Source organism: Pezoporus occidentalis, unplaced genomic scaffold (genome assembly GCF_034315485.1).
Source record: "Pezoporus occidentalis ecotype Australia unplaced genomic scaffold, CSIRO_AGI_Poc_V1 ctg21, whole genome shotgun sequence".
In the NCBI taxonomy this organism is placed as follows: Eukaryota; Metazoa; Chordata; class Aves; order Psittaciformes; family Psittacidae; genus Pezoporus; species Pezoporus occidentalis.
Window position 1 is genome coordinate 4,740,864 of NW_026913964.1, and position 19,615 is coordinate 4,760,478.

Below are 19,615 nucleotides of genomic sequence, written 5' to 3' on the forward strand. Positions count from 1 at the left end.
ATTGGCTTTTCTAACCTAAGATTTGCTTTGGGCTAACGCACTTCTCGACACACAAGTAACTGTCCAGACAGCAGTTATGCTTAACTGAAGAGGCAAACAACTTTCAAAAGCAAATAACATTCAAAAAATGTTTTGAATTTCTCACGTAGATATGTTTCTTAATGCATGTTGGTACCATGTCTGACCCATTGAAAGACAGACTCATTCTGAAAGCTGGTTGCTACATTTCACTTCACTGTATTGCTGTCTGCGCAGGGCTTTGTCACGATGTGTCTGTGCGACCAGGGGTGGACAAGAGCAGTTAGGTCAGTCTAAAGGCATTATTACTGTCCTTTATTCATTATCCATGTTTCCCACATAATACTGTGCTTCATTTTGGGGCAGTAAGTCATCCATCAAATCTGGGGAAAAAAAATCCAAAATGCAGATAGGATCCTTTGAGACAGTACTTACAGTCTGGGACTTTCAGCATTGCCAAATGTCACAGGTCTCTACACATTACTTCAGAGACTACAAACTTGATCTGTCTCCTGAAAAGTCAACAAATGCTGCTCCTTGTCACCTCGTGTTGTATGCAGGAAGCAAGTAGTACGTGCTGGTTAATTGTTCTGAAGTCTTTCTTAGGGCCTGGAACATTCATTCTCTCTCATTTTTTCTGATTTGTATGTGGTTAATTTTTGTACAATTTCCCTTTACCTTCTTATCTTGAAAAGAATGCTTTTCCTTTTTGTGTGTTTTGTTGGGTTGGTTTGTTTGTTTGGTTTGTTTTGGGGTTTTGGTGGTGTTTTTTTGTTTGTTTGTTCGTTTTTGTTTTAAGAAAAACAATATATTTGCTGCACCTTTCAGGTGCCCCTTTCAGGACTACATTACACCTGGGACAAAAACTGACAAGGAATTCTGTCCTGCACTTACTAGTCATCTTGCTTAATCTGAAGGGTCAATTCACTGTCACAACAGTGAAAATGGAAGGTGTTTGCATGTTTCTTTTCGTCTTACTGTGTCAGTTATCCCTTGAAATGCAGAAAATTACTTCTCTGTAAGTGGAAAAACTGACTTTTACCCCAAGTAACAAAATACTTTAATTTGCCCAAAAAAGGGCTGGCTAACACTGCTTGTTTCAGCTGCAAAATATGGACTTGTATTGGCTTCCCCTGCTCCCACACAGTAAATATCTGTACAGAAATCTGTAGCTGTTACCAATCATTGTGAATTGGCTTCATTTGATAATGTTTTTCATCTCTTAAGTAATTTTATATGTAACTATTAATGACTGACAAGATGGCTAGAGCAATTACTAAAACATGAATTCTGATGAAAGCAGCTATAATTTATTCTAGATTATCTCTTCCTTTTGTACATTCTGAGAAAGAACCTAGTCCACGTCTTACGTTTTGTTTCTTGAATATCTCTGCTTCTCTTGCTTCCATGGAGTGTTTAGCTTTCTTGTTACGTTTCTTGTGCAGCTGTGGAGGCCTTATCAATAAAAATTTAATGAATTTGAAGTTGCTTTATATTTTACTTCTGCTCTTGATAATAAGATCATCTTCCCTCTCCTGATGAAGTATGTTTGAAAGGCACTTCTGTGACTATATGGATTTGGCCTGTCACCAGATACGGGTTTAGTTGCCTGATTTGACTGCATGAATGGTGCAAAAGAGCTGGCAGGAATGTGAAATGGAGCAGCTGGTGAGAAGGGAAAGATCTTGGATAATCAGGGAAACACTAGGATTGGTATTCATAGTAGTAAGGGAAGAAGTAAGAGCTCCTTTTTTTGTGATAGCATGCATGTGTATTGGATTAAATCCAGATGCCTAATTTTGATTTATCTTAATATACATTGGCAGTTAGAATACTGACAGCAAGTAAAATTTTTTAATGCAAATAAGAGACCACAGTCTCTCTTGCTTTGAATTTTCTGTAACTCCATGTGATTCTGTCTGCCCTTCTTTTGTGTTTTTCTGTAGTTCATTTCATAATGCCTCAATCAGCGTTCACTTACTCTTGTTTTTATATATCCTCTATCACACAACTTTATTTCTCCAAGTTGTATTTGAATATGAAAAAAGAGGAGGAGGGAGAGAAAGAAGGAGGAGTAGAAATCTTTGCGAAGAGCAATCTAGTCACTTAGAGCAAAATTGCCTACAAGTATGAGATGACTAAATTAACTTGTAGAACTGTAATCTGAAAGCATCAAATCTCATGCCAGTAACTTACAAGCACACTTCAGCTTGTCAAAGAAAATTGGTCTTTATAAATATCTCTGGGTAAAGTAACATTTAACTAGAGGGAAAGCATTTTAAAGTCTCCAAAGTGTTTGATTTGGTCATGTTATCTTTGTGTTAAAAAAAAAAAAAACAAAAAAAAAAAGCCAACACCAAAACCAAGCAACAAAACAACAACAAAAATCCCCCATGTGATTATTTGTATTTGGTGCCTGTACTTCAAATAGTTTTTCTGTATCTGTTAATCTTAACTTTAACATTTTCTTTTTGTGGTTGTTATTTATTAATAGTGGAACCCTGTAATAGTTATTAAGGGTTATCATTTTGCAAACCTGTCTACTTTTAAAGCATTGTAACATGCTACATTTTCTGCTGCTGCAGTGATTCTAGGAAACTGAGGGAGTGGACAGTGGAACCTTTCTGGGAAGCAGAACTGGAGTATGAATTAAAGACCTGTGTTTATAAACTTGTTTAATAGAGGGAAAGAGTATGGTCTAAATTTTAGCATAAATAAAAGGGGACATTTTTTAATTTAAAAAGTCTACAGAGGAGTGTAATTATTTTTACCTCACAATGCTTTAACGGTGATGACAGATGCAATAGACAATGTTTGGTTTTGTTGGTTTTGTTTTGTTTGTTTGTTGTTTGGTGGTTTTTTTTTTCCTAAATCTCCCTGACTGGTTGTAAATTGAGATTATTTCATTCAAAAAAGACTAGTGAAGGTTGCTCTGTTACAAAAATAACTCCCTGAGCAAGCAATACTTTATGATAAAAAGCTGCTGTAATGCATTTTTGAAAATTGAAGCATTGAACAACTACACTGGCAGTGTAATTTCATGTGACTAGAATTCATTTAATAATGAAAGGAAAGTACAGTAGATAAATCCAGGGAGACTATAACATGGACAAGGTATATTGGTGACAGGGATAGCATACACCTGTGATATCAGGAAAGATGATGTCCACATAATGACATTAGGGATGATTTATCTAATTTACATTAGAATAGGTAAAAGAATTTTTGAGCAACCTGTTAAGGAGAATATATAGGTTTTTAAGAAAATGATTTTTTTTTTTTCCTAGGGTCTTTCTGTATGCATTCTGACAGCTTGGCACTGCTAAACTTAGAATCGGTTCAATTTCCTCATCTTCTTGCAACACTTAATAATGCATAGAATTTTAATAGTTGGGTGCCACAGTATTTGCCATTATTTGCTTTCAGATGTTACAGATGTAAAATACTACCAACAAACATTTTTGTATTGCAGTTTCTTCACTTTTTAACTTGCCAAATGTGTGAAATAGCAGATACAATAAATCTGTTTCAGTGAGGTGTGGGACAAATTGAGGAAGTGAAACTTGCTGTTACTTCTTTCCCTAACTCAAATCCCCTTCTTGAAGAACAGTGGACCAGGTTCTCTCTCTAATAATTGTATATGAAAGGCTGTCCCCAGAATAGCCAATAAAATTCATAGATTACAAAGCCAAATAAACTGTTTGGGTGAACTTTTCTAGGTAACTTGAGCAGTCATAACAAAGTAAGTTATGCACTAGTTATGGGTTGGATTAGGGCACATCTCATAGTATGACGACTGTCAAAAGCTATTGTCAGTCTTGGTTTAATCAATTTCAGTGTCAGAGAATTCCCCAGAGCTCTTTAAAGGTTGTCCCATTGGGCTCTTGGATTGATCCGATGTGCTGTTACCTTCACTCTTAAAAGTGTGCATTTTGATTCCCCCCTAATTCTGGATAGTCTGAGAACTGCAGAGAGTTGCAGAGAAAGCACACAAATGGTAGATTAAACTCAGTGCAGATGAAGATTAAGTGAGGTACGTGTGTGTGTGTAAACATTTTTTTAATCACATTTAAAGACATCTGAAGTGATTGTTGCTATTCATTAGTTGAAAGCAAATGAACCCTAGAAATTAGGAAAAGAACAGAGAACAAATCAGAAAACACATCATGGTGTCACTATATAAACCAGTGACATAGACATATCGTGTAACTCTAATTTGGACACCAGGGCTCCACGAGGAAGCAGAAGTACTGAAAAAGGTACATCAGGGGCAGCAGGATGAGTAACAGTATTGAGGAATTTACATATGAGGCGTTGGGGATGGTATGAGTACAGCAGAGTAGAGGTCTTTGGTCTCAAAGACTGAGATGCGTGAGAATATGCTGTAGCTGTCTAAAATCATGGAAGGATGGATATGGCAAATACGAAATTATTGTCTCTTTTGGCACAAGAAGTAGGGAGTATTGCATGAAGCTGACTGGCAGCAAATTTGAATGAAGCTGACTTGCAGGAAATTCAAATGAAGGTATTTTCTGATGTAACTCAAATAGGGAAGTTTGTCACAGGATCTTGTGGAAGCTTAAATTTTGTGCAGGTTCAAAAAACAACTGGAAAGATCCTTTGGAGGTTATTTTGTAAATAAGACACCATCTCTGGCTCAAGAAATCCTTGAACTACAAATAGGTAGAGGCTGGCAGAATATTTCTGAGGAAGTGGCCCTGTGTGTGTGCCTGGTTCTCAGGCTTCCCTAGACTTAAACTACTGGGCACTGTTGTGGATTCACTTTTATGTATTTTTAGTATTTTCAGCAAGGTTGCTGACTTCATCACTGTTTGATATATAAGTATGTAATAGCAGGGTAGCAAGTTGAATTCCTTGTAAAGCATCAGTACCACTCAGTGGGGCAGGCTATATAAATGGACGCTTTTTTAATGCCTCATAATTGCAGGAACATTGAAGAAGACAAAGAATGTCTGTCTTGAATACTGAAAAAAAATGCTGTTGCGTGGAATTAGTTAGATAAATGTAGGCCCATGAGATTAACATCAGTCCTGGAAAAAAAAAGAATGGAAAAGATGATACACAATTTGGTTAATTAAGATTTAAAGTATGGAGGCAGGCCTTGTTGGACCTAAAAGTTTGTTAAGGGCCAGCAGCCTCACAAGTAAAAGAGAGGGGTGAGCTGAACATTTACAAGTCAAGGCTGCAAAGCAGCAGGTTTAGAGTTACCAGGAGCACACAGTTATGTCTGCTGTAACAAAGCTTTCTTCTATGCAGATGCCGCTTTGGCATATCAGGCCCATTCACAGAGCAGTTTGTATCTGCCATAAATATATATAAACCGTTGTGCTTTTGTTTTAAGCCAGAGTTCATATGCTAGAGAGCTGAGTGTCTGTCACTCTGCATTCTCTCCTGTAGCGGTAAACTGGTTTTGCCTGACCTGTCTCTGCCTGTTTATTTAATGACAAAGGACATGAATGTAACTAATATTGGTCAGTTTGGATTTCTGGAATATACTTCTTTACGTGTGGTTTGTAATACTACATAATATTACCTGAATGTATTTACAGTGCAAATGGTCCTGAGGTGTTTTAGAGCCTCTTTTTCCTGTTACAGTGACTTTTGGAGATGGGGGATTATTTAATGAAAGGGCTTGAGAGAGATGCAAATGGCTGTTGTGAATTTTGTGTTTGTAGAATCATAGAATAGTTAGGGTTGGAAAGGACCTTAAGATCATCTAGTTCCAACCCCCCTCCCATGGGCAGGGACACCTCACACTAAACCATCTCACCCAAGGCTCTGTCCAACCTGGCCTTGAACACTGCCAGGGATGGAGCATTCACAACCTCCCTGGGCAACCCATTCCAGTGCCTCACCACCCTAACAGGAAAGAATTTCCTCCTTATATCCAACCTAAACTTCCCCTGTTTAAGTTTGAATCCGTTACCCCTTGTCCTATCACTACAGTCCCTAACGAAGAGTCCCTCCCCAGCATCCCTATAGGCCCCCTTCAGATACTGGAAGGCTGCTATGAGGTCTCCACGCAGCCTTCTCTTCTCCAGGCTGAAAAGCCCCAACTTTCTCAGCCTGTCTTCATATGGGAGGTGCTCCAGTCCCCTGATCATCCTTGTGGCCCTCCTCTGGACTTTTTCCAACAGTTCCATGTCCTTTTTATGTTGAGGACACCAGAACTGCACACAATACTCCAGGTGAGGTCTCACAAGAGCAGAGTAGAGGGGGAGGATCACCTCCTTCAACCTGCTGATCACGCTCCTTTTGATGCAGCCCAGGATACGGTTGGCGTTCTGGGCTGTGAGCGCACACTGCCAGCTCATGTTCACGTTCTCATTGACCAGCACCCCCAAGTCCTTCTCCGTAGGGCTGCTCATCTAATTCAAGGTGAATGGACATATTAGGCCAGTGATTTAACTATAGGAGCAGAAATTGTGGATTACACTCCTTGCTTTTTCTACTAGGTTATGTAAGTTATATATCTTAACAAAGAGGTAGAAGTTTAGGAGTACCTCATGTTTTACCTGTGTGCATGATAGTCTTGAGGAGATGTGGAAGTGAATGGAAAAGATAGATCAACAGTTTAGGAATATGTATACTTACAAGTTATGTGCTGCTACTTGTTGATTTCTTTTAGCTATAACTGCCCAAAAGAGGCAGTTGGACTTACTGTCTGTGTTTTGTCTGCGTAATTTCTAAAAGGTTTATTAAATCATGCTATGCCACTTAATGTTTGTTACCTGCTGAATTAGTTGGGAAGTGGTCCCATTTGTATGTACTGTTTGTGCTGTTTTGCTGAGCAGATGTACTCTCTTTTGGCAATCGACTGTAGTTATTTTGTGATGTGGTTTACCCATTTCATGTAGACAAGCAACTTAATACAGAGAGGAAATGAAAAGATATACTTCTCAGATGCCTAGTGATCCTTGAACAACTGATTATGATAAAGGTGGATAATAAATACTGACTCACTGCTTTCAGGTGAGGTGATTTTACATAATTACACATTTTGGAAGACATTCTGTGATGTATTTATTTCTGGTTGTGCGGAAGTTTAGATTTTGGAACCTCATTATGAACTGTTCATTTATGTCTATGCATCTGAATTCTTTGAAGATAAGAGAGAAATCATGCACTTAAAAATAACACTTATCTTGATGACTTAAGAGATTAATGAAAACATCTGAAAAAAAATCTACTTTAAAAAATATTACATAGTTGTAAGTAGTCTTTTAAAAACGTTAGTTGTATCCAGTTCTCCTTCCTACAGTCAAGCCTTCCACTTGTTCTTAGGCTTCTTGTATTTGAAACAGCTTAAAAAGTTTTAACTGCAATTCTCAGTTTAGAATTTTTTGAAACACTAAGTTTTGAGTAAGCTTTTTGAGACCCTCATTGAATAATAACCTGATTTTTCTTAAACAGGCACGTTGGCTAGCTGTTTTGAGGGGATTTTTTTTTTGTTTTTTTAAAGCCCTGATAAATAACACCTTTTCAATAGAGGCGGCAAAAAACACCCAACATCCAAGGTCAGAAAACTTCACCAGTGTGAGAGCAGTAACTGCAGAATCAAAACTTGAATTACAATTCTTATTTTCCTCTTTCTTTTACTTCCAACTCTGAACTAGATTGCACAGATACACAGCAGTCTTCAGAAATTAACTGACAAAAGATATATTACATCTGCTGCTTGTTAGAAATGTTAATCGAATTGTAATAGGTTTTGATGGTTCAAGTTATGGCAGTCTTGAACTGGTGCCATTGAAACTTACTGCCGTATTGTTTTGTTTTGCATTGTACAGAACCCACTTAACAGATGATTTTTTTTTTTTTTTTCCCTGAGATGTTAGGTGAAAGAGAAAAGTATCAGTGCATGTTGTTATAAGAGCAGTGAGGAGGCAGGAAGAATTCTTACTGGGTCAATATAATATGTGAAGTGAGGCAAAGGAAAATAAGATTGAGAGGTGTTTGAGCATTTGTGAAGAGAACAGTTGGAGATACTTAGTAAAGAAAAAGACAGAAACTGGGGAGATGTGGAGCGTGCTAGAGCCTGTCAGCAACAAAATGGCTGAGTGGCTAGGTACGCCATCAAAAATTCTCATTAAGTTCTTATCAAATACAGCAAGTGGGAAAGTGGAAAAGGGTTAGAATAATGGAAAAATCTGTCCTGTTTTAAGCAGAAGACTTAAGCATGAAACTTTATAAACTATGGAATGCCTTGTGTGTCAAGTCACCCTCCCCTCCATCCCTTCCCCCTAGTCGTGGCAGTCAATAGTGGGATCTTGTAGGAGGAATTTCAAATATAAAAAGTATTCTGCAGTTATATGCACAAGATGACCCCTTTCCTGTGGAAGTTTTTTCATACATTTTTCCTGGTAGGAGTCCCATTATTTTGGGAGTATGTTGTTGACTCTTGATGTGAGACAAGGGTTAGCATAGTATCAACTTCTTGTTTTTTAGTCTCATGATATTCTGTTAGTCTTTGGCAAGTAAGTTTAACCTGCTAACATTTGGTGGAATTCATAAATCCTTTCTTTGTTCATAAGTGAAGGGTTCAAAAGAGGTGTTTATGAATGGCAAATTTGTCCTTAGCAAGCATCAGGCGAGAGAGATTATTTTAGTGCATTAGCAGAACATAAAAAGAAGGGAAAAGGAAAAAAAAAAAAAAAAGAAGGAAAAAGGATTGCTAGATACATTAAATGAGAAAGATGTGCTAAATAAACATGAGGGAAGTGAGACAGAGACGTAGAGGAAAGCTATTTAAAATGATGCTGGAAAAAGAAATACTGTGTCTTAGTAAACAAAAAATGGTGTGAAATCAGTAAAAGTAAAAGCAAAGATGTAGGTTTTCAAAGCTAATATTACATGTAAAATTGATCAATATGATACTATAAAATGGTGTTTTAAACAGTACATGACTGTGCTTTTTCTGTTTTAAGGACTGTGGGGTATTTAGTGTGTGTGAGCACAGGCATTTTTCAAGTTACTTTTATATTATTTTTCAAGTCCTGTTAGATGTTAGAATCTTATTCTAAAATGTTTTGCATGTTACTTCATGTAGAATTCACATCCATGTGGCTTATGTAGTGGATATTCCAAGTGAGTGAAATAACTGAGATGACCTGCACCTTTTATTTTATAGTTTTACTGGGGCAGTGGTGTCCAGTCGTCTCATTGAAACTCTGTACACAGTACTTCAGGGTGTATTAACATTGATGCTGTTTCCTTAGTGTACTGTAGTTTATTTTTCATAAATAACTAATCAACACTTTTAGCTTTGTTTAATATCCTTTTATATAAACAAAAATTCATTGTCCTATAATAAAAAATATCCTTTTACTGCTGCGGTGCAAAATGTTCTTTGCTTTGCCAGATTAAATAGGTGATGAAGTATAGGAAATGTGTTTTAGTAATATTAACAGATGCATGGCTTTTTATTACTTTATACTTTTCTTAAACAGCCATGATTGGAAATAGATATTAAAAATACTTTGAAGGATTTAAGTCTTAGGAAGTATTTCAGTGTAAGTCGAGAGAGAAAGCATTTAATGATTTTCCTTTGAATAACCTTAATATCAACAGAGAGCTACTATTTTAACAGTATAGGAAATCTAAGAACATAAAATATTAGTCATAGAAAGATTTAAACTTCAGTATCATTATAAAGAAATTTAAATTCATTGAGTTATTGTCCAGACATTAAAGTATATATAGATGTGATAAAAAATTGAAGCAGAATATGAAATAAAAACTTACCTAGAAGATACTTGATTGAAGCTTTATCTATGCTCTGTCAGAATATACTGAGACTCACTCAGAAGATAGGAAGCTTTTTTCTATTTGAAATGCATTGTGCACTCTTGTCTTGTGATTTCTTTTTCCACAGCGTCTTGTTATTCACTGCTGCTTCGTCTTGTGGTATTGGTTGTTAGTAGTTTATTTCCAGGTATCTCCAATATCAGATTTCTTCCGTATTCAGTGTTTGTGTATATTCTGCCCTAATCGGGTAACAGAAAAAGAACCTGTAAACTTTGTATTTTTCCTCCTGCCCCGACCCACACCCCCCACCCCCCCCTCCAAAAAAAAAAAAGGAAAAAACAAACAAAAGGTAAATGCACTGACCCCAGTTAACTCAAGTATTCGGCACCTATTTAGAAAAAAAAATCGTGAAGAATTAGTATCCAGTAAATTCCATCTGTTTTCTGTAGATATTCCAAAACTGAAAAGTTATTTTCCTACACATTTAGGTAGCCTCCAAGTTTTAGATTTTTGTAGGAAATATGCAGGAAGGATCAGTAGACATCAGGTCTTAACTTTTAACCCATGCAACATTATTCTCTGAAGAATGATGAAGGTCTGTCTCTCTCAGATCCTTATGCTTCTGTCAGACACAGATGTGAAATGCTGATTTAGAACAGAGGGAGGAAAAAAAAAATCCCGAAGGGTGTAGTGTTTTGTCATCTCTCAGGACAGTGCGCACGCATGGCATCAATGAATAGCAGATAAGAGATATTCAAACCAGTCACTAAATTGACAGGATGACGCTTTCGTACATAATAGACCCATTAATTATTTCTTCTGATGGACAGCAGTGTCTACTAGAAGAAGAAAGCAGCAGATGATAATACTAGGTTTGATAGGTGCTCTGTGTTTGAACAGCTTGTCATCAAGAAATGAATCCAGGAAAAAAATGCTGGTTTAGGATATAATTAGATAAAACGGACCAGAGTTGTTTTGACATGGTAGATGTTATACATAGGGTTAAAAACTCCATTCAGGTTAACGTCTATTCATAGCTTGCTTTTTACCAAAAAAGATGTTCCAGAAGATTTACTTTAAAAATCGTGGATTGTGCTTTGCTTCATGTAGCCTTTCATTGGGGGAACCTGGCTGTAGTCTTATGGTTTTTCATTTATACTTTAAGATGCCGATTAAGCCTACACATTCATGGGTGTTTTATCTTTTTCTTTTTTTCTTTTATTTCTTTTTTTCCCTGCAAAAAGAAACCTTAATGTTTTAAAAATCTTTTTCAAAGGACTCTGTGTATGAAGATGATGTTCAAACTCATTATACATTTTGTATGAAACAAAGGCTTTCTGACTCACAAATCCATTTCTAATTAATTTTAGAAATTTAAATAGTCTGATTTAATGTTAATTAGCTGCTCTCTTGAGGTTTATATGTAGGAAATAATACACATTAGAAAACCAACTTTAGTGTAGCGTAAGTCCTTCATAAATCTGTCCTAAAATATGATGGGTAAAATCTTCATTCACTGTACTGATGTTGTTAGGGGCAACATGTGCTGATTGTGGGGAGAAAAATGAAACATTTGGAACTTTTCCTTAGAATATAGTTTCCTTCTTTTTTCCCCCATTAGAATCATATTTACTGCAGCTTTTCTTTTTAATTTATGGACAAGAAAATCTTTACAATAATTTTTTTTTTGTTTTGTTTTCTTGTTTTTGCCCTCTGTATGTTGAAGGTCAAGAAGAGATAAAACAATGAGAGAAAGAAAATAGTGTAATTTACTTTAGAACTGGGGTGAAACATGAACCAAAAAAATGGTGGGATAAGGAGCTACTTCTACAGGTTTGCACTGGCTTGTAATTATGAAGAACCTCTCTCAAAATTTGCCCTTGTCTTCTTTCATTGAAAGAGCAAAGTTACTTTCATTTTTCCTTATTATAAAACAATGGAGAGCATCTGAATAAGCTTTTTTGATTTATAGCGTCAATAATGATGAGCAGAGTTATGCATTTATATCACATCAAATAAATTTTGGGATATTTGGCCTCTAGCTGGCATCCTAAATAGCTCCAGACCAAATCCAAGCCTAGTAGCATATGATGGCTGTAACTTTAAATCCAAATTGTCAATGTTGTCTCTTTAGATAAGGAGTCGAGTTGCCAAGGATACAATGGGTACATGATGTAAAGTCCATGCTGAAAGTACTGAATAAGGCATACTTTCTGAAATAATATTAACACTTCTGTCTCATGATTCCTGTCCTCAAGCATACAACGCATATCTGGAGTTGGTAGCCTAGCTTGAACTGAAAGTGTCCTAAATTTATTAAGATATTTCATAACGGTGCTGATTCTCACGAAGCCCTTCGAAGTAACTGGAGTCTGACAAGACACAATCTTCCTGTGTGCAGCAATAAGATATCTGTATACAATTTGTATTCTCAAATAATCTTTTGGGAGATAAAGAGCAAACAGTAGTCCCAGTCTGCTTCTGCCTTGCAAATCCCCAAATAGGGCACTTGAATATCTACTCTGTGATTATCCCCAAAAGAAGTCCTGAAGCATAAAATGGAGAATTTTTTAATACACGCATTTGTGCAAGCGCACACATATAGGTACTTGTATAAACCCCACTTTTCCCCCCTCTTTAGAACTGGATAAGCTGAGCTATTTGTGTGTTAGTATCAAAAGCATTCTGCAGTCTCAGGCTTGGAGATGAGACTAAACTTGGATAAAGCAGCACCTTAAAGTTAGGGGATGACAGCAATCCTGACATCTTTCTGTCAGTTGAAGATAAGGCGATGGCTGGTGTTAATTCAAAATCTGAAGACAATGCTGTTTAAAATTTTCAACCTTGAATGTAACACAGAGAAGAGGAAATGAATTTTTAGCATGGTGTTCTGAAAATCTTTTCTGGTTGGTCAAGCTACAACAGGAATAAGCTGTATAGATACAAGCTGCATGTATAAAGGCAATAATATCTCTAGTGTTGAAAGTTGCTGGTATACCTGAAGTAGCAAAGGGTTCAAGCATGTACAGCTATGAACTCTGTAGGTCCTATAGTCTGTTTTGTGACTGGATATCTACAATGTGACAATCATGTTAATTCTTGTAGAGTCTAGTTGTCTTGCACTCACAAAATGATGTGATAAGGGATTCCATATCTGTATATAACGTCAGTTGGCATGAAGTTCTCATACTTTTAACCCAGGGGTAAGGAATACATCCCTCTGCTTTGTTTCATTTGATTCACAGACACGTTGGATGGGGCTTTGAGCAACCTGGTTGGGTGTCAGGTATTCCTGACCATGGGAGGGGGTTGGCCTAGAAGATCTTTAAAGGTCCCTTCCAACCCAAACTATACAACGCTATGTTGTTTTATGCACTATTTTCTGATAACAGGTTAATTTGTAGTGATGAAAATGTCCTTTAGTTCTTGGACAGACTTCTGTTTCAATTCCCTGTTTTTTGGATGGTTATTATGCACCTACATGTTATAGCTACAAACCTCAAAATAACTACTGTGTAGCTTTGGCTAACAATGTATCGTAAGTCTGCGCCTGAAAATCAGATCTAGGGTGAATCATGCACCTTCCTGTTTTAAGAAGACTGCTTTCTCAAAGTTGCATAAGAAGTGAGAACAGAAGGCAGCTTTCTTTAAAAATGCTTTAAGTTTTAAGTGCATGAGCATTCAAGGTGAAAGCTCACTGAAATTTCATTGCAGTCTCAGTGGGATTTGATATTTACAGTATCAAAGCTGATAGCTTTGCAAATAGTATTAAACCATGTACTACTGTCTGTGTTAGTCCATTCATGATTAATAATTATGGATTCTTCAAATCTAAAAGGCCAAGAGTTACCCCTGCTGTATGAAAGTAATTTGTCAAATATATCAGGGAAAAACATTCTTCTAGTAAAACTGAATGATCAGTAAAGCCACATCTCAGTGAAATGTTTCTACAGATTAGAAATGTGTGTGGTAACCACTAATGTTAGAACGTGAACAAATTTGAGAAAAAACTACCAAACACAAAAAAAACAAACAAACCCCATAGTGGTAGAGAACACTTCTAAGCATTTTTCCATTTGAGAATTTTACAAAGCAGTTATCATTTATCACTATCAAACAGTTACACACACGGAAATCCCAGTTTCAGCTTTTTTATGAATGTTATTATTCAGCTTTTATAGATCTGCATGATTACCTGCTTCAAGTGAGTTGATAACTGCAGTGGTCGCTTTTCAGAGAAAAGCAGTGTGTATTTATCTGAATTTTAAAATTGCTGAAGAGCTAATGTTCTGAAGAAAACATCATTGTTACTGCTGCTGCTTTTGTTGCCTGCAAGTAGTTCCTGCTTTTGTGAACAAAATTATTTTCCTACTTACTCTTCAGACTTATTTTTGGGGCGTTATGCTTCTGTGTGTATTGTTGTGACCTCAGATCAATAATTATTTGTTATTGCAGATTAAATAATTCAGGTTTATCATTGGAATGTATGATTATCTTTCAGCTAAAGTAATCTGCAAGCCATCATTTTCAGTGATCAATATAGAATACATTGTATGATTCTTAAAAGAAAACACAGATCAAACAAAAACAAACCCCAAAACAAAATCACAAATCCCCAAGCCCATAAATGACTATATAAATGAAACCAGTCTTCAGTTTTAAAATTTTGAAATCAATCAGATGACTAATACTGAGTAATTTGTGACCTAAAAATGTGACAGCCTGAATCTTACAGTTATTTTGAATTTAAAAGGAAGATCTGCTGGCTCTGAGTGAAAATACAGATAGTTTGTAATTTCTTGAGATATGACCATTTCTCATAAAATGAGTCTTTCCTATACTCTGAAAACTGGTGTAGGACAGCAAACTCAAAAGAGAAATGGATTGAGATAGCTTAGAATTTTTTTGTTACCTAGGAAATGAGTTAAGTACTTAGCACAACTCTTATCATGTCAGACATCTGAGGGCTTTTGTGTTTTCTAGATTTTAGTTATGGCAGTCAAGTTTAGACTTCAGAGTAAGTGGCTTTAATAGAAAATCCTTTGAGAGGAAAGACAATTTATTTTTTACTTTTCCAGTGGAAGTATTGCTCGTAAGTGCATTTGGACAGAATGCTTTAATAAAAATGTATAATGATAATTCAACATTATTTCTAGGACTGTTTCTACTAACATTTTGGTGAAAATTTATATTCAAAAAGAGCCCTGTAATTAAACTGCACATTTTTTAAATTTTTTTCTTCTTTTAAGAAAAATAACTGGCATGCTGGCACAGGTTTTATGTAATTTGTTTTATAAATTATACTTTGTACATTTGTGTGTATTAAAATGAGGCTTTCTTGATATGTTTTTTCCCCCATTATTTTAATATTGGAAATAGAAATGCCCAAAGATTTCTGCTTCTGTCTAACACAGTACTAGGAAAGATAAGCAATGGCTGTTTCATTAAATATGAGCTTCAATTATATTTTAGTCATGTTTTAATTAATGGTTCAGTATTTGTGAATGTGGTGTCTGATTTAGTCAAAGAAGGGTGCTGTTAACTAAAGTATTCAGGTTGGTAACCAATTATGAAACTGTATTGAAGATTGAACAGTTCTGTGTAATTGTGGTTTGTTAACTGGCGATATCTGATGAACATGTGCTCAGCAAATTGTTACCTGAAGTCTTTCAATTTTTGTAGACTGTTGACATGTGCATTCACCAGTTGGATTATGACTTTGCATTTAATGTCTTAATTTTTACGCTAATGTGGAGCCTTTCCACCCTCGTCTGTGTTAAAAGGAAGTTTTGCAGTTAATTTTTTTGTTGTAAAAAGCTAAGGAGTGATAGGATGTAGACACAAATTTTAGAGAGGGAGGGAGAGGGGAGTGTCAAAGATTTTTTTAAGTTTTGCTTATGCACACCCTTTCTCTCCCAACTTGATCATTCTAGTTGCCATAACAACTTCATAATAGCAGTGCATTTGCTGCTACAGTTAAGATTGTGTCAGCACTTCCATTATAAGCTACTGTTTTCAGGAATTTGTAATTTATTCACAGGCCTAAAAATGATATACAGTAAGTCTATTTAATTGGTTTTAATGTACTCCACTGACTTTTTGAAAGCTGCTGTTGTCTGATCTCTGATGGCACGTATAAAATAGCATATTGTTTCAAGTGTGGGTTTGGGGTTTTTTTTTGGTTGTTTGTTTTGTTTTGTTTTTTTTTCCTTTTTTTACTGAGAAGTAGCAAAATGTTTTTAATCTAAAACTAATTTTGACTGGTTCCCATCTGCCAGAGGTATGAGAATCAACATGTTCTTTTGCTCTACCACAATGCTCCATCACGCCTGTATCCAGTTAGACCCATCTGTTCCTGTTACTTAAAAGGTTAGTGTGAACATGGTACTTTTCTGGGAAGTAAAACAAAATATAACCTTTTTAATAAAAGAATTTCATATCTCATTGAGAAATAGGTATTTCACATCTGCAAAACTTTTATAATGAATTTTATGTTAAGTGAGGACTAGCTGTATTCAATGGTGGATGATTTTTGAAATACAAGAATCATAGAGTAGTTAGGGTTGGAAAGGACCTTAAGATCATCTAGTTCCAACCCCTCTGCCATGGGCAGGGACACCTCACACTAAACCATCTCACCCAAGGCTCTGTCCAACCTGGCCTTGAACACTGCCAGGGATGGAGCGTTCACAACCTCCCTGGGCAGCCCATTCCAGTACCTCACCACCCTAACAGTAAAGAATTTCCTCCTTATATCCAATCTAAACTTCCCCCGTTACCCCTTGTCCTATCACTACAGTCCCTAATGAGGAGTCCCTCCCCAGCATCCCTATAGGCCCCCTTCAGAAGTTGAAGAGGAGCCTGTGAGCAATAGCTAGTATTGAAAAAAGTGTTATTCATTGTAGGAACAGTTCCTGTTGTAGAGTTTTAGTGAGGAATTGTGCATAACTTTAATGCAACTTTCTGAAATCTGGAGATTGTTTAACCTGGTAAACCCATCTAAGGAGTTACATAATTTGCCAAAGATCTGCTCTGTGCTCTGTAACAAGTGACTCCGCTACAAGTGTGATAAAGGGATTGTTCGAGGACTTTCCTCAACACAAATGGGTCTTTTATTTATTTATGTATTTATTTATTTTTAATATAGTAGTTTCAGGCAGATCTGCAAGGCACAACACTGCCTTGCTGAATAATTACAAATTTGTGAGGACTTGTGGAATTTTTGGTTGTTCCCCCCCTTTTCTTTTTTAGCTAAGTGTCAAATGCAGTGCAAGACCCATAGTCCTAAAACTAAGTGATGCTTTTTTGATGTAGGAGACACCACAAAGTTGTATGTTATACAGCACTCAAAACTGCTCTGTTGTTACTTAGAAGGGAACAAACTTTCTTTTGCTTTTTAATCCCGTTTTGCTTTTATTTTACTTAGAAGTAAAGGCTTCATTTACGTAAAATCACTTAAATGTGAAATAAGTATGTTTTTTTTTTTAGTTCATTTATGTAACTTCTTCACTGTAATAGCATCTAATTGCAGTATTTAGACATTTGTATCTCTTCGGTTGATTTATGTTTGAAAAACTTCAACAACCACATATAATTCTAAAAGAAACACTCATTTTATTTGTTTCTTTTTAATGGTCTGTAGTAAGCATAGCTATTAATTTCAAAGGCCAATTTCTTTGGTTTTATTTTTTAAAGGAAAATCTAGTTTAAACTTTGAATATATTAATTTATTCATACTATTTAGAAGTTATTTGCTTAATGCAGAAAGATTGTGGGTACTTCTCAACTGAAAGTTACAGGTAGTTTTTTTAAAAGTTCATTGATTCTATGGCACGGACTTTGTTTAATTCCAGACAAGTGAAATATTCAACCAGGATTTCCTGTGTCCAGGCATTTTATTGTCCTTTTATTGTTTCACTTTTTAATGTGTTTTCACCTTCCTTCCAATCATCTGATTAGTTTTTAGCCATTTTCTGTTACGTTCTTGAAGTCATATTCATGGAATTGACTTTTGGAGAGTTTTTTTTCCAACTGACTGTTTAATTGCAGCCAAAAGTGTATAAATGTTGAAAGAAAAAACACAACTCCTGAATCAATAAAATACTTCTAGAAAGCTACGTCATGGTGGTAGCTGCAAATTGCATCTCTCTTGCTAGGTTTTACAGGCATCTGTTTGTTCTCCTATCATCTTTTAATAGTTTTTACTTTTACTCCCTCAGCAAACACCCTTTATGCTCCAAAATTATGGAGCTTTGAATTTCAGAGAGTTCTTTTACCTTGAAGATTAATTTTTACCTTAACATGAATAGTTTTTCACCTTAGTTGTTTTGAAGGTTCTGTGTTCTGTTTGGATTTTAATTTAAAAAGATTTTGGCCTTTCTCTGGTAAGTAAGAATTCATGGAAACATTTGTATCCTTTGCAGGTTTCATAGTTATCAGAAGTGATAGCACCTTATCTCTGCAACTTCTTTCAAGTAAATATCGGAAGAGAATGCTAGTTAAGATCTTCATGGTAGTCTTCAGATGAGAGAGAATGTTGAAAGGAATAGTATAATGTTACAGTCTATGGGTAAGCTATAGTCTGCCTCCATTTGTTTTGAAATTTGTAATACAACTCTGTGGAGCTATTAAGAAGATTAGTTAAAAGGGTTTACAAGAAAGTCTCTTTACCTCTCTTCTGTCAATGAAAATTGGGCTGAAAGGTGAGGTTTGATGTCAACTGCATTTTAGAAGAGTGGTATAGCACTCATAAAGTCTGGGTTGTTGGGCTAAGTTGTTCCAAAATGTCTTAAAATTATTTTTCAAATCATACAATGATTTTGATCATACAATGGTTTGGGTTGGAAGGGAAGCTAGTTCCAGCTCCCCTGCCGTGGGCAGGGACTCCTGCCACTAGACCAGGTTGCTCAATGCCCCATCCAACCTGGCCTTGAACACTTCCAGGAAGGGCCGTCTGCATCTTCTGTGGACACCCTGTTCCAGTGTCTCATGACCTTCAGAGTAAAGGACAACTTCCTTATATATAATCTAAACCTACCCTCTTTCAGTTTAAAGCCGTTGCACCTTGTCCTGTCACTAGATGCCCTTGTAAAAAAGTCCTTCTCCAGATTTCTTGAAGTCCCCCTTTACGTACTGGAATGCTGCTTTAAGGTCTCGCCAGAGCCTTCTTTTCTCCAGGCAGAACAACCCCAGCTCTTTCAGCCTGTCTTCAAGGAGAAGTGCTCCAGCGCTCTGATCATTTTGTGGCCATCCTCTGGACTCATTTGAGCAAGTCAACATCCCTCTGGTGTTGGGTGCCCCAGAGCTGAAGGCAGTACCTGCAGGTGGGGTCTCATGAGAGCAGAGGGGCAGAATCATCTCCCTCAACCTGCTGGCCATGCTCCTTTTGAGGCAGCCCGAGATACGGTTGGCTTTCTGGGCTTCATGCACACAGTGCCAGGTCATGTTGAGCTTCACATTGACCAGTATCTCCCAAGTCCTTCTCCTCGGGTCTGCTCTCAAATCTGTTCTCCACTGAGCCTGTATTTGTGCTTGCGATTGCCTTGACCCATGTGCAGGACCTTGTACTTTGCCTTGTTAAAACTCGATGAGGTTTTCACAGGCCCACCTCTCAAGCTTCTCAGGGTGCCTCTGGATGGCATCCCTTCCGTACAGCATGTCAACTGCACCACACAGTTTGGTGGTGTTGACAGACTTGCTGAGAGTGCACTTGGTCTCGCTGTCCATGTCACCAACAAAGACATTAAACAGCACTGGTCCCAGTGTCAGTCCTTGAGAAACATGACTTGTCACTGGTCTCTACCCGGACATCGAGCCATCAAACACAGCT

General features: G+C 36.7%; 3 protein-coding genes across 3 annotated transcripts in view; 2 read left to right on the forward strand and 1 right to left on the reverse strand.

The window, feature by feature from the left end:
* Positions 1 to 10,506, reverse strand: part of CHRM5 (cholinergic receptor muscarinic 5) — a 48,280-nt gene extending 37,774 nt beyond the window's left edge. Inside the window, exons 1-2 of the mRNA XM_062619305.1 lie at positions 10,146 to 10,506; positions 9,784 to 10,020 (exon numbers count right to left, since the gene is read on the reverse strand). The gene's annotated coding sequence lies outside the window, so the exon portion shown is untranslated. The remainder of the gene's footprint in view (positions 1 to 9,783; positions 10,021 to 10,145) is intronic.
* LOC134163987 (uncharacterized) overlaps positions 1 to 19,615 on the forward strand; it is a 612,365-nt gene that overhangs the window by 399,359 nt on the left and 193,391 nt on the right.
* The window catches only part of AVEN (apoptosis and caspase activation inhibitor), a 102,586-nt gene that overhangs the window by 32,236 nt on the left and 50,735 nt on the right, over positions 1 to 19,615 (forward strand). The window lies entirely within an intron of this gene.